Source organism: Bacillus rossius (genome assembly GCF_032445375.1).
Source record: "Bacillus rossius redtenbacheri isolate Brsri chromosome 4 unlocalized genomic scaffold, Brsri_v3 Brsri_v3_scf4_2, whole genome shotgun sequence".
NCBI classification, from domain to species: domain Eukaryota; kingdom Metazoa; phylum Arthropoda; class Insecta; order Phasmatodea; family Bacillidae; genus Bacillus; species Bacillus rossius.
Window position 1 is genome coordinate 10,513,289 of NW_026962011.1, and position 16,512 is coordinate 10,529,800.

The window sequence follows — 16,512 nt, forward strand, 5'->3', positions numbered from 1 at the left end:
GGTGCACCTGTCTCATTATTATTTATGGTTTGTAAATCCGTTATTCTGTTCTGTTGTTTGCATGATTATTAGGCCTTGCATATAACCATCTGCGCATGGCTTGTTACAGTTAGATGGATAGTTTTTGTTGTAAAACTTTCTTGTGGCGTGTTTTTTTTAACATTGTGAATAAAACAAGTTCGTGTATGTGTATACATTAATCCTTAAGAACTGCGTTTCATTATTTGTTTTTGTGTAAAAATGGCGGGATACGTTGATGAAGGCTGGCAAGTGTTTTTAGTTTTGGTACGTAAATATGTCAATTAAGGCTGACAAACATTTTAGTTGTGGTACGTAAATATTTATTTGTAAAGACAAAGTGACAAGTTTTCATAATGTCGTGCTCCAAACAAAAAAAAAACTAGCTTTAATTATAAATGGCTTGCGTGTGAAGATTTTTCACAATGGTTACTTGAAGACAAGTTGAATAAATTTTCAGCCCGGTGTTGTTATTGCATGACTAAGTTCAGCCTAAGCAATATGGGAAAACAAGCTGTGATAAGCCATATGAATGGAAAAAAACACAAAGAAGCAGCTGCAAACCGTAAGAAGTGTGTGGAAATAGACGTTCTATTAAAACATGGACAAAGCACATCTGAAGCTTCGGTTAGTAAGGACCCAACAGATGCCACTGAACCTGTTAGTCCAAGTCCAGTGACTGATATGCCTAAGAAAACTTTGCATGCTTTTCTATTAAATGATAGCATAACCAAGTCTAAAATATATTGGTGTTTGCATTCTGTGACAGAACATAATTCATTTAGGAGTGGTGCTAGAAGTGCTGACCTTTTTCCAATACTTTTTCCTGACAGTGAAATAGCCAAGAAAATTCAACTTAAGAGGACTAAAGTTACATGGGTTAGGGCCTTATTTCAAAACACAGCTGGTGAAATTGATTTCAGATTGCAACTATGTGGTTGTAGGGTTTGATGAAGTCTAAACAAGGTGGCTCAAAAGCAGCAGATGGACCTTTTCGTAAGATTTTAGGACTCTGAAAAAAATGAAGTTTCATCACAGTACTTTACGTCTGCATTTCTTGGTCATTCAACGGCTGCTGATTTGCTTATCCACTTTAAAAGCTCTCTGTCTGATATAAATTTAAGTAAACTTATACAAGTGTCAATGGATGGCCCAAATGTCAATCATAGATTTTTGAAAGATTTGTTGTTTGACTTAAAATGTGACGACCCTAGTAAGCCGACATTACTAGATGTAGGATCTTGTGGTTTACACACTGTCCTTTGTGTTTTTAAAGCAGCTATACATGAAACTAAGTGGGAGATAGTTGAATTTTTGAGAGCAGTCTACAACTTATTCAAAACTGTACCTGCACGAAGAGCAGATTATATACAATACACAGATACAAGAATATTTCCTATGAAATTTTGTTCTATTCATTGGGTAGAGAACAGCAAAGTTGCACTTCGAGCTATTGAAATTCTACCTTGTTTGTCAAAATTTGTGGAGTGTGCAGTGCGCGATAAGAAAGCATATACTAGACAGAATTAATGTTTTTCTGTTGTTTCAAGATGTGTCAAAGACAACCTGTTTGGAGCAAAACTTTCATTCTTTTATTCTCTTGCAGGTTTGTTAGAACCTTTCTTGAGACAGTTTCAGACAGAATCTCCAGTGGCTCCATTTCTTCATTCTGCTCTCTTCTCTTTGGTACACACATTGATGGTACGTTTTGTTAAGGAAGATGTCATTAAGAAGAATTTTCTTTCACCAGGCAAACTTATTTTGAGCACAGATATCTTGCTACATGCAAAAAATTGTTGATGTTGGTTTTGCTGTAAGAGATGCATTACAAAAAGCAAAAGGAGTGAAAGAACTTCAGATTTTGGAATTCAAGCAATGTTGTCGCCAAGCTCTAACTCAATGTACCACAAAATTGTTGGACAAGTCTCCTCTGAAATTCAGACTAACTGAGGCACTGACATTTCTTGATCCTGCTGTTGCTACTAAATCTGTTCTGTTCAAGAAAAATTTGGCATCATGCTTGGAAATATTGGTGAAACACAATTGGTTATCTGGTGTGCAAGCTGACAGCATTCAGCGTGAATTACATCTTCTTCTAGAGTCAGAAGAAGTGATTGGATGCATGACTGCATTTGAAAAACATTCTCGCCTCAATCATCATTGGATGAAGTTGTTTAGTTCACACAATGTTTCAAGCCAAGTAGTTAATTTTGTTGAATTTATACTGATAATTTCTCATGGAAATGCTATTTTAGAGAGAGGATTTTCGGTTAATGGTGACTGTTTGATTGAAAATCAAAAAGAACACAGCCTTGTGGCGTTAAGACAAGTGCACAATGCAGTTACCTTAGCAGGTGGGGTTGAGCATGTAAAAATAACAAAATCAATGATGCAGTTTGTTAGGAATTCCCATGCAAAATACCTTGAGGCTCTGCAGACACAGCAAGAGCTGGACAAAATTGAACATGATGAACACCAAACCAAAAAGCGACAAGTAAAAGAACTAGAATTGTTGGAAACAAAAAAATTGAAACTGGTAGAAGATATGAAGAAGGAAGTTGATGCCATCAATGCAAAAATAGACTTTATAAAAAAAAATTGAAAGGTTAATTTAGTGTGTTTTTTTATGTACATAATTTTTTGAACTTTCAATTTTTGAGGGTGTTAAATAATAGTGTGTCAAGTTGAATTTGTTTGTGTTGTGTGATATGTATTAAAGTTAGGGTTTCTTAGTGAATAAAACTGAGAAAATATACTTTAATATGTTTTATATTAAAGTAACAAACGATTGCACAGCAAGAATACACAACAGTCATAGACATATATACAAAAATATGTAACACAATGGGCAACGACAACGTGGCTATTCAACCAAGATCAAAATTTTCTTTTTCTTTTTTAACACTCCCACTAAAATTTTACATCATGAGAGCAAAAAAAAATATTTTACATTTAAACATTACACTATTACAGCTTATCCATTATTTGTTCTCTTAGAAAGACAAAAGGTTGAGTGGGCAATGGCTTTGTTAATATATCAGCAAGCTGATTCTTACTTGGGACATAGGATATATTTATTACACCATTCTCCACTTTCTCTCGGATAAAATTGTATTTGACATCTATATGTTTGGTTCGTTTGTGAAAAACTGGGTTATTAATTAACTTAATGGCACCCTGATTGTCAACATATTGCTTAATACAATCATATTTTTCATCCAAGTCCAACAACATTTGCTGTAACCATAGTATTTCCTTTGCAGACTCGCAGGCTGCATCAAATTCTGCTTCGGTGGTAGAGAGAGCAATGGTCTTTTGCTTTTGGCTTAACCATGTTACTGGCCCACCATTCATTAAGAATATATATCCAGTAGTGGACTTTCAAGTATCAACATCGCCTGCAAAATCAGCATCGGAGTACCCGATAAGATCATTGCTTTCTCCATACCTTGTGGTAGGGGAAAACATTTGCTGGTAATCAATACCAGGGACTTGATTGAACCCTCGTGCACATAATCGAGCCTTGTAACGGTTTACTTTTCCATCATCTCCCATCTTAATGGAAAATACCCACTTGGCTGTGAGTGTTCTGTGTCCAGCTCGCTTCACTGGGGTCCAAGTCTGATTTTCATCATGAGCACTTAGTTCTTCTTTAACGGCTTCCAACCATTCATTCTTCTGCGAACTCTTCATTGCCTCATCAAATGATGATGGTAAAACAAATTCCACTAAATTGGCTTCTAAATTCAAATTTCTCCTTGGTCTCAGATTCATTGGTTCATATGTAGAATCATTGAGGGTATGTGATGGTTCATAATTAGGATCATCATTCTTACAACTGAGCATACTTTTCTCATTCTCATTCAGTGAGATTTCATTTAAAGAATTATCACTCAAAGCAGGGTCGTTTTTGAGTATGACTTCAGAGTTATCCTGTTTGACATTTTCATCACTTTCTTCTATGAATATTTTTGCTATATTCTGTCTTTGTTCAGGATATTTATTCTCATCAAAAACAACATTTCTTGATACTTTAATTCGTTTTGTTTTCATGTTGAACATTCTGTAATTGGTATTATCATATCCAACCAATATCATCTTTTCACTTTTTTTTTCTAATTTGGTCCGCAACTTATCAGGAATATGTACATATCCTTCACTACCAAATACTCTTACATGCCCCAAAACTGGTTTGACTCCATTCCACAACTCTGATGGCGTTTTGTCTGATGTTTGGCTAGATGAGGTTCTATTAAGCAAATAAACTGCACAATTTATGGCTTCTGCCCATAAATCCAAAGATACATCACGTGCATACAGCATGGATCGAGCGCTTTCTACTATTGTTCTGATATCTCTTTCTGCACGCCCATTTTGTTCTGGGGTATATGGAGCAGTACATTCATGAACAATTCCTTCTTTATCTAAGTAGTCTTTAAATGCAGTATTAATATATTCACTTCCATTATCTGTATGCAAGGCTTTTACACTGTGCAGGTATTTGTTTTTCACAATTGCATTATATTTCTTGAAATATTCAAGAGTATCGCTCTTATTTCTCATGAAGTACACATGTCTGTAGCTGGTTGCCGCATCCTTGAATAATAAAAAATACCTCATACCTTGAACCGATGTATGACTCATTGGACCACATACGTCACTATATACTAGGTCACCAGGTTGTAGTTCTGCCCGACTTGATTTCTGGAATGGAAACCGAGATTGTTTCCCATAAGCACATGCTTCACACACTAAGTCAGTTTCATTACTTTTTTCAATATTTAAACCTTCAACTATATTGTTCACGCTCATTTGTTTTATTTCTTTAAAGTTTAAATGTCCTAATCTTTCGTGCCATTTTTTAATATCACTTTTATTTTTCTGCACTAAGTTGCATGTGTCAGGAACAACTGTTTCAATGTCCAGTTCATATAAATTGTTCAACTTCATTTTTGCACACATCACAACTTCATCACCATTGTAAATTAGAGCATTACTGTCCTTCTTTACTATGGCATAACCTTTTCTTGTTATCATGCCTTCAGAAACTAAATTTCTTCTTAAGTTAGGCACATGTAGTACTTCATGTAACATGCTTAGCTCCCACTGTCCATTGACACATCTTTTTATTAAAATTTTTCCAATTCCACATACTTCTATGGACTCTTTGTTCCCCAATGTCAATGATTTCTGAGTACAAGCTGTATATTCTTCAAAAAATTCTTTTCTATATGTCATATGGGCCGAAGCACCACTATCCAAGATCCAGGCATCTTCTTCTGAACCACTGCCTATATTTGACTCATCAACTACATTAAAAGCTAGCATGGTATTCTTACCTTGAACTGGTTTCTTATGTATTTTCTTTGGTGCACGACATTCTCTGGCAAAGTGCCCCCTTCTTCCGCAGTTGTAACATTCAAAACGATGCTTATCAGGTTTCTCTTTGCTAATTCTACTTGTACTAGGTTCATTTTTGGTTGATTCTTTCTTCAGTTTAGTATTAGCAACCAAAAAAGCCATTTCTTGTTCTTCTTCACAAGTAATATTAGCTTCCTCATCAAGTATTCTTGCCGTTAAGTTATTCAAGTTTTGTTTTTTAGAATCCAGCGACATCCATGCTTGCCTAAGTGATCTATATTTAGGAGGCAGAGTTCCCAATATTTTCGTGATTATAGCATTGTCGCTGATGCTTTCACCACTTTCCTTGAGCTGCTTTGCGAGATTTTCAACCTTTGCAATATGTTGTGCAACACTGTCACTTGGTGACATTTTATACTGGTAAAACCGTTCATGAATTAACATTTTGTTCAATTCACTTTTTTGTTCATATATGGATTCTAATTTCGACATAATTTCCAAGGCGGTTTCACAGTTTTCTATTAGGGTTATTTGATTTAAATCCATCGACGACGTGATAATGTACATAGCCATGCCATCCTTTTTTAGCCATGCATCCGCATTTGCTTCTGTTCTTTGTATCGAAATATTGATTCCTTTTGCTTTCAGGGCACATTTTATCTGGAATTTCCATTGCCTGAAGTTTCTTCCGTCAAATTTATCCACACTCAAAGTTCGTTCCATTTGGAGGTTATATGGTGTGATTTATTGGAAAATGCAAATTATGACTTCTTCTTTGCTGTTTTCTTAATTCTTCAGTTTTCAGAGTTTCCTGGGCCCATAACCTATTAAAGTTAGGGTTTCTTAGTGAATAAAACTGAGAAAATATACTTTAATATGTTTTATATTAAAGTAACAAACGATTGCACAGCAAGAATACACTACAGTCATAGACATATATACAAAAATATGTAACACAATGGGCAACGACAACGTGGCTATTCAACCAAGATCAAAATTTTCTTTTTCTTTTTTAACAATATGCTACAAAAAATGCAAGTACCAGCAGCTTGAATAGGTATGTACCTAGGCCTGAATATATCTCAATTTTTACTTAAAATTTTAATTAATATTGGAATTTTAACTAGGCCTACACTGTGCATTTGTTTCTCTTTTTAATTTTCTTTGTTAGAAATAAATATTTAGCATGATTTGTCTGCATGTATGTGTTGTTTACAACGGGCCTTATTTTAAAATTAATTTTGCCGATGATTTTGACTGGTCAAAAAAACCTGGAAAAGTCGGGGAATTTTTTCAGCTGAATTGAGTGGCCACCCTGTTCTACCTGCTTACCAGTCTGAATAAATGAATTGAACACAAGTTTTTGAATATGTTAGTTAAAGAAATTCATCCTATGAATATTTATTTCTTATTTTGGTGTGCTTGTTTAAGCTTCAAAATATATATTTTTTTCTTAAATGTAATGTAACCTCAGTTGTATGGTGGACACATGTTCAAAACGGAATTTTACGTTTGAGTTTTTCGCAAAATGTTATGCAAAAGATGCAGCACATCTGCATCTCACCTTACAAAACATGAAAGAAACCATTTTTATAGTAATTACTACTTCACTGTTGTGCACTATGCCAGACTGACAAACTGTAAATCAGCACGCCAACATAGGTTATGAGAGAATAATGTGCGGTGGTGAAGGATGTTGTACACAAACGTGTACTTGAATAAATTAATATTTTCTTTAACATACGTTTGAACTTTAATGCAGGGTTTAATTTTAGGGCGCCAGAGGAATACAACATTGAAAGTAAAAGTAATATTCTTAATAATTATTTTATTATATTAAACATTTTAGCATGAAAAACCTCGAGTCATGGTATCATAAAAACAAATATTAAATAGCTAAATTAGTCCAGTCTATGGTTTTCTCGTAGACAATCTGACTCTTAAACAAAAATAATTAAAATGTATTGAATTCCTTGAAGTTTTCAAAACGTAAAAGTTTTGGGGTTGCACCGTTTTGCTCGAGCACGAGATTCCTAGCTGCAGGACTTCTGGTCCTGTGTGTGGTTAATTTGCAATTCATAATTAAGTTACCGATCTTTGCCAAAAAGTCAATGTTCACGTAATTTAGTAATAGATTAAAATTTGTCCTAATAATGTTTATGGCGGTTAACGGTAAGATTGCGTGTGCGTCCCTACACAAGGACAATGCCGGCCATACCTTATAGCTGGACGATTATGATCGTCCAGAAAATCTGTCGCAACTCACGGAAATTAAATGCCTGACATCTGCATCCAATGTCAGGGCGTCTCTGACAAATTCCCTTGATGTAGACTTAATTTTCACAGTGCTAACGCCGAAAATAACCTCGCCACGTTTATATATTCCCCGAGAGAATTAACTTCACCACACACTAAAAGGCGTCATTTTCACTCCTTTTTTTCTTCTCTCTTGATTCAATGTATTGTTAATTGAAATAGGCCAAGCACGGCCGTGACACGTACGCGTCCTTTTTAGGTGGGCCAATAAAACGTCACTTTAACACAAGCATAGGCTCGTCGAAGCTGTTCCAAAGCCACGCGATTTATTTACATCAGCCGTTGTCATGACGACGCAGCAAGAGCTGCGCGCGCCGCCATGCGAGAAACAAAACAAAACACTGCCGAAAGTCCGGGAAGCGGCATTAACCTCGAATGTAAAACAATAACAAACAGTTTCAGTTAGTCTCATAATACCGTAGTATTACAATGTATAAAAGTAAGTCTGTGAAAGTGATTCTAATGTAGAAGAAAAATTAATTTATTATCTGTCGATGTAGAGGTCTGCTTGATATCAAGGTCGGCTCTATTCAGGTTATTACTGTTACAGGTGGGAGAAACAGGCTTGGAATGAATAGCCCAATTAATTACAGTTTTATTTATTTACTAACATGTACACTGTTGATTAAATTATAACAATTTAATTGTCTGTCCACAAATTAATCATACTTTTACCTTCCCTACTGGAGCTTGGCTCGACAGTGGCTCTTTCTACTGTACGTTTCTTACCACGCATACACACTTGTTCACCGTGCACACAACACCGCACCAGAAGCTCTGGTTCCTGGTGCTCCAATCGTCAATCGTGCTCATGAAGGCTGTCAAATGTCACCTGCTATCGCACACTCGGGTCACTCACCCTCTTCACTTTACTGCTCTCACCAGTCTCGCACTTGCTTGCTGGTGTTGCCACCAGCCTCTGTCACGCACCAGAGATCTTGTTGCCCTGTGAAGTGTCACGTCTTTAGAATCCCCAACTAAACATTAAAAGCTGCAAGAACAATGATATCCTGGTTACACCATAGTGCTCTTGGAATGCGCAGAACGTACCAGGAGAGACAGTAAGGCTTTATAAATTGGAAAGGCGCTGGTAGAGGGGAAGTAGGAGGGGTGGGAATTACCTGGGTCGCAGCTGAGTTTTTCAGAGATAAGCTTGATCAGCCCGTCACTCTAGCTATTATGACAACTACAGTGAAACCTTGTTTATTCGTTCCCGCATTGTAGAATTTCCCGGTTTTATTGTTCAATGTCCGTGGTCCCAAAAAAATCCCGCAAGAACAATGTTAAAAAAATCCCGTTTCCATCGTTCACGAATATTTTTTAACCCGGTTTAACGGGTTGAACTTTACAGGCTTTGTACCGATTTCACATTCAAATTCCCGAGAAATATTCCAGTTTACGCGTTTCTACACGACACGCAATACCAATATTTACATATGGCGGCCATTACTAAAAGAAAACGAATAAAGTGAGCATGATGCTGTTGCTAACAGGTTCACCAACTTCGATAAAACAACAGACGAAAGCTAACGCTCGCACGATAGTTCTTGCTTTGTGCGATAATCGATACAACAATATAACCGTGGTCGATATACTGTACATACTAGCCCAACGTAAACACGTTTCTATTTAGCGACAGTGAAATACTGCGAGAAACATAGACGAAATTGTTTATCCTAGCGTTTCCGTGGCCGGCCGTATATGCGCGAGATTTTCTTTGTTTACGGTAAATTAGCTTTACGCATTTAACTCTAATGCACGTGTGAAATTTGTAAAGGTTCATTGATATGTATCGGCCTACAAAAGAGGTTAAAACCATTAAAGAGCGTTTAGAAATTATAAATGCCGTTGAAAAAAATCCAGACGAAAAACGTGTTGATTTGGCAAAGCGCTATGGTATTCCTCCATTGACTCTTAATTCTATCTTCGCTAGAAGAAATGAGATTCGGAAACAAGCAAGTCAGTTCGGCCAGTCTTCAAAAAAAAACGGAAAATGGCAAGACAGTCGAAATACAGTGAGCTTGAGAAAGTTTTGTTTTCTTGGTTCCAGCAAGTTCGGGCATCAAACATCCCAGTGGATGGCACACTGATCAAAGAAAAAGCTCTTCAAATAGCTTTACGACTTGGAGTTGAAAACTTCACAGCTTCCAATGGGTGGATTTGTAGATTCAAGGAACGACATGGGCTTGCCTACAAACAATTGTCTGGAGAAAGTGCTGTAGTAAATAAAGATACTACTGAGCAGTGGCTGGAACAACTTCCACAGTTATTAGATGGATATTCTCCAAAACATTCTCCATACAATGCTGATGAGACAGGGCTGTTCTTCAACTGTCTCCCCAACAAAACCCTTTCATTAAAAGGTGAATCTTGCCATGGGGGAAAGCAATCGAAAGAAAGAATAACTGTGTTGTTATGTGCAAATAGTGATGGAAGTGACAAAAGGAAACCCATTGTAGTGGGAAAATCAGCAAAGCCAAGGTGTTTTAAAAATGTTAAAACACTGCCACGCCAATAAAAAGGCATGGGTAACTGCTGATATTTTTAGATCATTTTTGTGTGAACTAGACTCCAGCATGGGCACTTACTGTCGCAAAATCATTCTGTTTGTAGACAACTGCGCAGCTCACCCGAAGGACATGTCTTTTTTACGAAATGTGCGAGTAGTCTTCTACCCTGCAAACTGCACTAGTGTGTTGCAGCCATTGGATGCAAGAGTAATCAAGTGCTTCAAGCAACAATACAGAAAAATGCTTGTGCGGAAGGCAGTGGGTCTGCTAGATGCCAGAGAGGAGAAGTCCAGTAAACCATTGAAAATCAATGTGTTCCAGGCCATCCACTATTTGTCAGTTTCGTGGAAAAACATAACAGCGACAACAATTTCCCACTGCTTCCAGAAATGTGGCGTTGGAAAGGTAATTTCACCAGTTGATGAAATTGTGACGGAGAGTGACAAGGAGTTCGAAAAAGATTGGGAAAAGCTGGGTGAAGATGTTGGCTTCGAAACCTACTGCAGTCTGGACGATGATTTTGCTACGTGTGGTGAGGTGAGCATTGAGATGTTGTGTAGCGATGCTCAAGGACAAAAGGAATAAAGTGAAGAAGAAGCAAATGAAGATGATGGAGAAGAGGTACCCTCATTCTCGGAAGCACTAGCTGCTTTCGACAAAGTGAAGGCATTTTGCTATGCACAGAAGCTCGGAGATTTGGAAGAAGACAGAATTTCAATGATGCAAACCTTGCTGTTCAGTCTTAAAAGAAGTTCTGATACCAAGCAAACAAAAATACAAGACTTCTTCAGTAAAAAATAAGTGTCAAGGAGGATGTGAGACTTGTGTTAATTACAGTTCATTTGTACATTATTTCCCCCTTTTATTTGATTTAAATAAGTGTATTTCTTATTGTACATTGTATTAATAACACCAAAAATATTTTGCTGCATAAAAACTCATCTTATAATTTCTCTGCATTATAAATAAGAAAGAAGTGTGCATCTTATAACATGTAGTGAGTATGTACCTTTTAAATTTTGAATAATACATACGTAATTACTTGCTTAAAACATACAAATTTGAAGTTTATTTTGTTTTGTTCATTTAAAAAAATTAAGGAAGTATAATTTTCCAATATTGATAGTGTGTATACAGTGTGCTGCTGGTGTCAGTTTATGGAAATACCTAACTGATTCACTGAAAGTTTTTGCAATAGTACATACATTGTGCATTTGGTAACTTTAGAGTGTGTTCCCACATTGTAGGATTTCCTGGATTATCCGTTTTTTACTCATGGTCCATTGGAAAACGGATAATCAGGGTTTCACTGTAGCTGCAATACCCGGTGTTGCTCGGGCTGAACACAGGGTGTAGTTAGTAATTGTCTTATTAATTTGAATGTCAAGTGTGAAAATTAATTTATATCACTTTCAGATCCCGACAGACGTTCTGCCAGTTTATAGTTATTTACCTGGTCTGTATGTAATTTAGACTTTATAAAGCAATATAGAAAGAGCTGAAGAATAAGAGATTACTAATATTGAAAAGATTCCATTATCTAGCTAATGCTCGGCCTGCATTGCAATGCCTCAATCAGTTTTGTTTTGTAATATGTTTGAAGTAGTTCCACATATACAAATCATCTATCCATCTTTCTATATATATTTTTCTCTATCTACATCTATATACATCTACGTATGTATCTCTATATCTATTTATCTCTTTATATCTACATATATACAGTAGAACCCTGTTATAATGAATCTGAAGGGAGTAGTTTATATGTTCACTATAGAGGGGAAACTTTATATCTGGGAAAACTTTGATATTGGCAATACCTACTCAAAAGCAAAATCTTAACTACACATAGGCCTAAGCCAAGAAAAGAACGAATTAAAATACTCAAAGCAACAGTTTTATGAGCAAATGCAGATAATATTTTTAATGCACTACACATGTACAAACTTTCTATTAATGGTTTTTCGACATCGGCGTATTTTCCTTTTTTCAGGTGTTTAATACTTTGTAACATATTCGCAGCTTGAGAAAGAAGATTGTTCAGCTTGTTTAATATTGTACTTAATTTGAATGTTGCAATTCCCAGTTCCTTTGGTATTAACACGTGCGGGACAGTGGGGTTGGAGTCTACCTTTTCAATAATGTCCAGTTTATCTCGCACAGATAATGCCTTATGTTTTTTACCACATTTTTCACCCTTATTTATGTACGTATTTCTTATTGAAGCACATTTGTAGCTTAATAACACAAAATTCTTTTTACCGTCAAAAGTAAATAAACGACAAATAACGAGTATGGCGCATCAAAGATCACTACATATCATTTAGTATCGCAGTTGCTTAAGCTGGAACGAAATTATCTTACTTTCTATGGAACAATTTAGTCCACAGAGTTCTATCTAGTGGTAGTCTTACGAACCTTACTCCCGAAACGTGAACGATAAAAATGAGACGTAAAAATATTGAATTTGCTGCTATAATGTACATACGTATTTGTGTGGCGGTAATTTATTTATAATTTTGATAACATATTAAATGTACACGTGTTCGCCCATTCTTTAACTATGCATGGAAAACTATTTTTTATTTTTACCTAACTGATCACCATTTTTGGCTACACGTAGCCTACCGAGACCACTAGAATATGACTTGTTTATAATAATATGAACAGTGGACAATCGAGTAGCGTATTGCGGAGAAAAACTTCAATGTAATCCAGAATAGACGTTTTGTGAAAAAACTTTTAATTATATGAAAATATTTGAGATAGATGTGCATTATGTCGGCAAAATTTGTTCGTGGTACACGGGAAAATGTATCAACATTGACAAAAGTTGTGCGCTATATCCAATAAATTAATACGTAACCTCACATCTTTTTGCCGGGACTGAGACGGAAATTCACAATAAACGGGAATTCATTATATGCGGGTTCACTATAAACGGGTTCTACTGTACTTCCCACTATCTCTATTTCTTCTATATATAAGTCTCTATATAGCTCTATACATCTATAGGTATATCTCTTTATTTAACCCATTTCATTCTCTATACCTCGCTCTATCTCAACTTATCTCTCCGTCTATATTTCACTATATATATATATATATATATATATATATATATATATATATATATATATATATATATATATATATATATATATATATATATCACTCTATCTCTGTCTCTCTTTTATATTTAAATAAATTGTGTCATGTGTGCGCACTTATACAACAAAAACAGAATTAAACACATTTTTTGACACGATTCGTGCTTGAACTATTGAAAAATTGTTATACCGTCTCAGTAACCTTCATGGGCATGCGCATAACAAATCACCAAAATTTCATCGCAATCGGATGAATGGTATAGGAACGCATACGGCACAAACAAACAAAAATTAAAGACATGACAAACACATCAAACGATGGTGCATTTAAAATTCAAGGCAACTCTATCTATTGACGAAGTTAAGAACAAAACTGTTATTAGTGCCTTTATTTTGCTAGCCGCTGCAAGCTCCACTAAGCAGACTGGTCTCACCAAGGAAAAAAATATTAATTTGCCAGACCTTACTATGTGTATGATTGTGTGTCAGACATAGAGAAATGACACTCACTCACTATTTTTATGTCTATGACCTATGATTTTCTCTGTTATAAAATGAAATTATAATTTTTTCACTCCCTTAGGGATGGAATTTTATATTAATATGGGGTCTATGTGTTAATCCAGGTTATAAGTTAGCTGTAGGCCAAATTTCATTCAAATCCATTCAGTAGTTTTTACGTGAAAGAGTAACAAACATCCATTCATCCATACTTACAAACTTTCACGTTTATAATATTATTAGGATACAATAATAACTAAACATTTATGTATTCTTGTTAATAGTGTAAAGCCATACTATCAGGTGTGGCTTGTTAGAATTAATCAATCATCATGCTTTCTACAATTTGCTGTAATCTGGTTTCTATCTGGCATACAATATCTCAAGTTGAGCTTGTCACTGTATATTTAAAATGCAGTAAAAAGAGATTAGCATAAAGGTTTTCAGGTTTGTTGCTTAACTTTGTGGTTTTCATTGCTAGAGCCACAGTAGTTGAATGTTCAGATCATTTGTCTCACTAAGGTAATCTAAATTCCATTCCCGGCGGGGTCGAACGCAGATTTTCGCTAGTGCGAAACATGGTGGATGTTTCCATGAGCAGGTGGGTTTTTTTGGGGTTCTCTAGTTTCCCTTTCAAATTCATTCTGTCAATGCCCCATTCTCATATCATCCCCTTCATTATCTATAATGACTCCAATGTTGATGAGATGTTAAACCTTAAAAGCATTTCATTTTCATTGATTGAGTATTTGTTAACATACAGAACCTTATTTTTACATTCCCGGGATTTATGAATTCCCGTGATTTACGTATTTTTTTACTTGCACCATATAATATTAATGCATTGCTTTCCCGCTTCATGTGGAAAGCATTTCCCACAGTCTATGTTGCAATAGCATTGCATTTAATAGCAAACCATCAGAAAATTGTAGACAGAACAATAAAAGTTGAAAGCAAATTGTGTGAAGTTTTGTTATGATACATTACAGCGTGAGCATGTGGTCACTGCAGCTTTGTTTGCAACTGTAAACAACTTACTATTTTTTTTTGTGCAATGTTCCACGGTAACCATATAGCCATGAACCAAAACTTTGGTGACGTGAAAGCGAATATTAAGAGGGCAATAAAGAGCTTCATTTAGAGCTGTTTTAGTGGTCAATGCGACGGCAAGTAGAGGTCAAACCAGTTAATGCAGATGAATGAAATTTTTACACATCATTGAGGAAATGTATAATGAATAGGGGTGGACGGGATCCCGAAATTCGGGATAAAAATCGGGAAAAAAACCATTCCCGAACTTCGGGAAAATAATATTTCTCCTCGGGATAATACCTCGGGAAAACAAGTTTTTTTAAATTGTAAAAACCTTCGTCGTACTAATTTTTATATTATAAAAATACGTTATGTATACATACGTCCCGTAACAACTTAGTATACGTATTAAACGAACAAAGTACAAAGACATCACAAAAATTAAATTGCATATTATAAACATTAACGTAAATTCAACACTCGTTTATAAACATAGTTTAAAATAAATCTCTGACTAATTAAAGAACTCAATGTTGAATATTATTTTTAAGTTTGGCGAATGTTAACGTCTTTATCGTGTTTGTAGGTTATAATTTGTGTTGAAAATTAACAAGAGCAACAATAAGCAGTGTTGCCAAACGCGTAATACTGGAAACTCCATCTTGGTTTCAAATGTTTATGCCATTATAAACGTCTTTCATAAACATCAGAGGGTTTTACGTTTTAGTAGTTGGTCACTATGTAAGAATGAAAGTGAACAATTAAAAACAAGTGGTATTTTTAAAGTAAACGAGATAATTATTTCCAGTAAATTTCATTTAATAAAAAAGGGTAGTTTATACACGTTTGTGAATGATGGAGCCTGGCATTCCAGGCAGTAGCAAAAGTGAACCAGGTGTGTCTTCTGCGCCTATTTGGAAGTTCTTTAAGAAATTACCAAATAACAAGGTGCAATGTACTTTGTGCCCTTCTGTCCTGAAAACGGAATATGGTTCCACAACAGGTATGCACAGACACTTAACACAACATCCGAAGGCAAAAAATGAGTTGGCCATTCTTCAGGAAAAATACACATCTTTCAAATTATCAAGCAGAAGTGAGAAAAAGTCTGTTAAATCAGATGTACAAACAAATCAGCCCAAGCTAGCTAATTTTGTCACCTGGGGTATTGACCACCCCAAGTAAAAGGCTTTGACAAAAGAAGTAGGTAAATGGTTAGCAAATGGTTGCCATCCATACAGAATTGTTGATGAAAGAGGCCTAAAAAATGTTTTAAAATTGGATAAGCCTCTGTACAGTCTGCCATCGAGCAAAACATTCGGCAGGAAAATAATTCCAGAGTTGTACGAATAAACTGTCAACAGTTTGAATGCTAAAATAGGCAGTGCCATTTCCACTGATTTGGACTATAAATGTGGATGGTTTATTAAAGAAAAGACTTAAAAATACGCACATTTTAAAAGTAAATATCATTTTCTGTACAAGAGACAATTTACTGCTCTTGCTCCCGATCCCAATCCCGAAAATATAATGTATTTCCCGACCGAATCCCGTCCCGAAGTAAAAATGCTATTCCCGTCCTCCTCTAATAATGAATGATCTCAGTTGCCAGAATGCGGTTAATGTTGTTATTAATAAGCAAAATTAATTAGTAAAAAGGTTTA

The 16,512-nt window shown here is 35.6% G+C and overlaps 1 protein-coding gene across 2 annotated transcripts in view; it reads left to right on the forward strand.

The window, feature by feature from the left end:
• LOC134541911 (nuclear pore complex protein Nup98-Nup96) overlaps nucleotides 1-16,512 on the forward strand; it is a 182,432-nt gene that overhangs the window by 43,322 nt on the left and 122,598 nt on the right. The window lies entirely within an intron of this gene.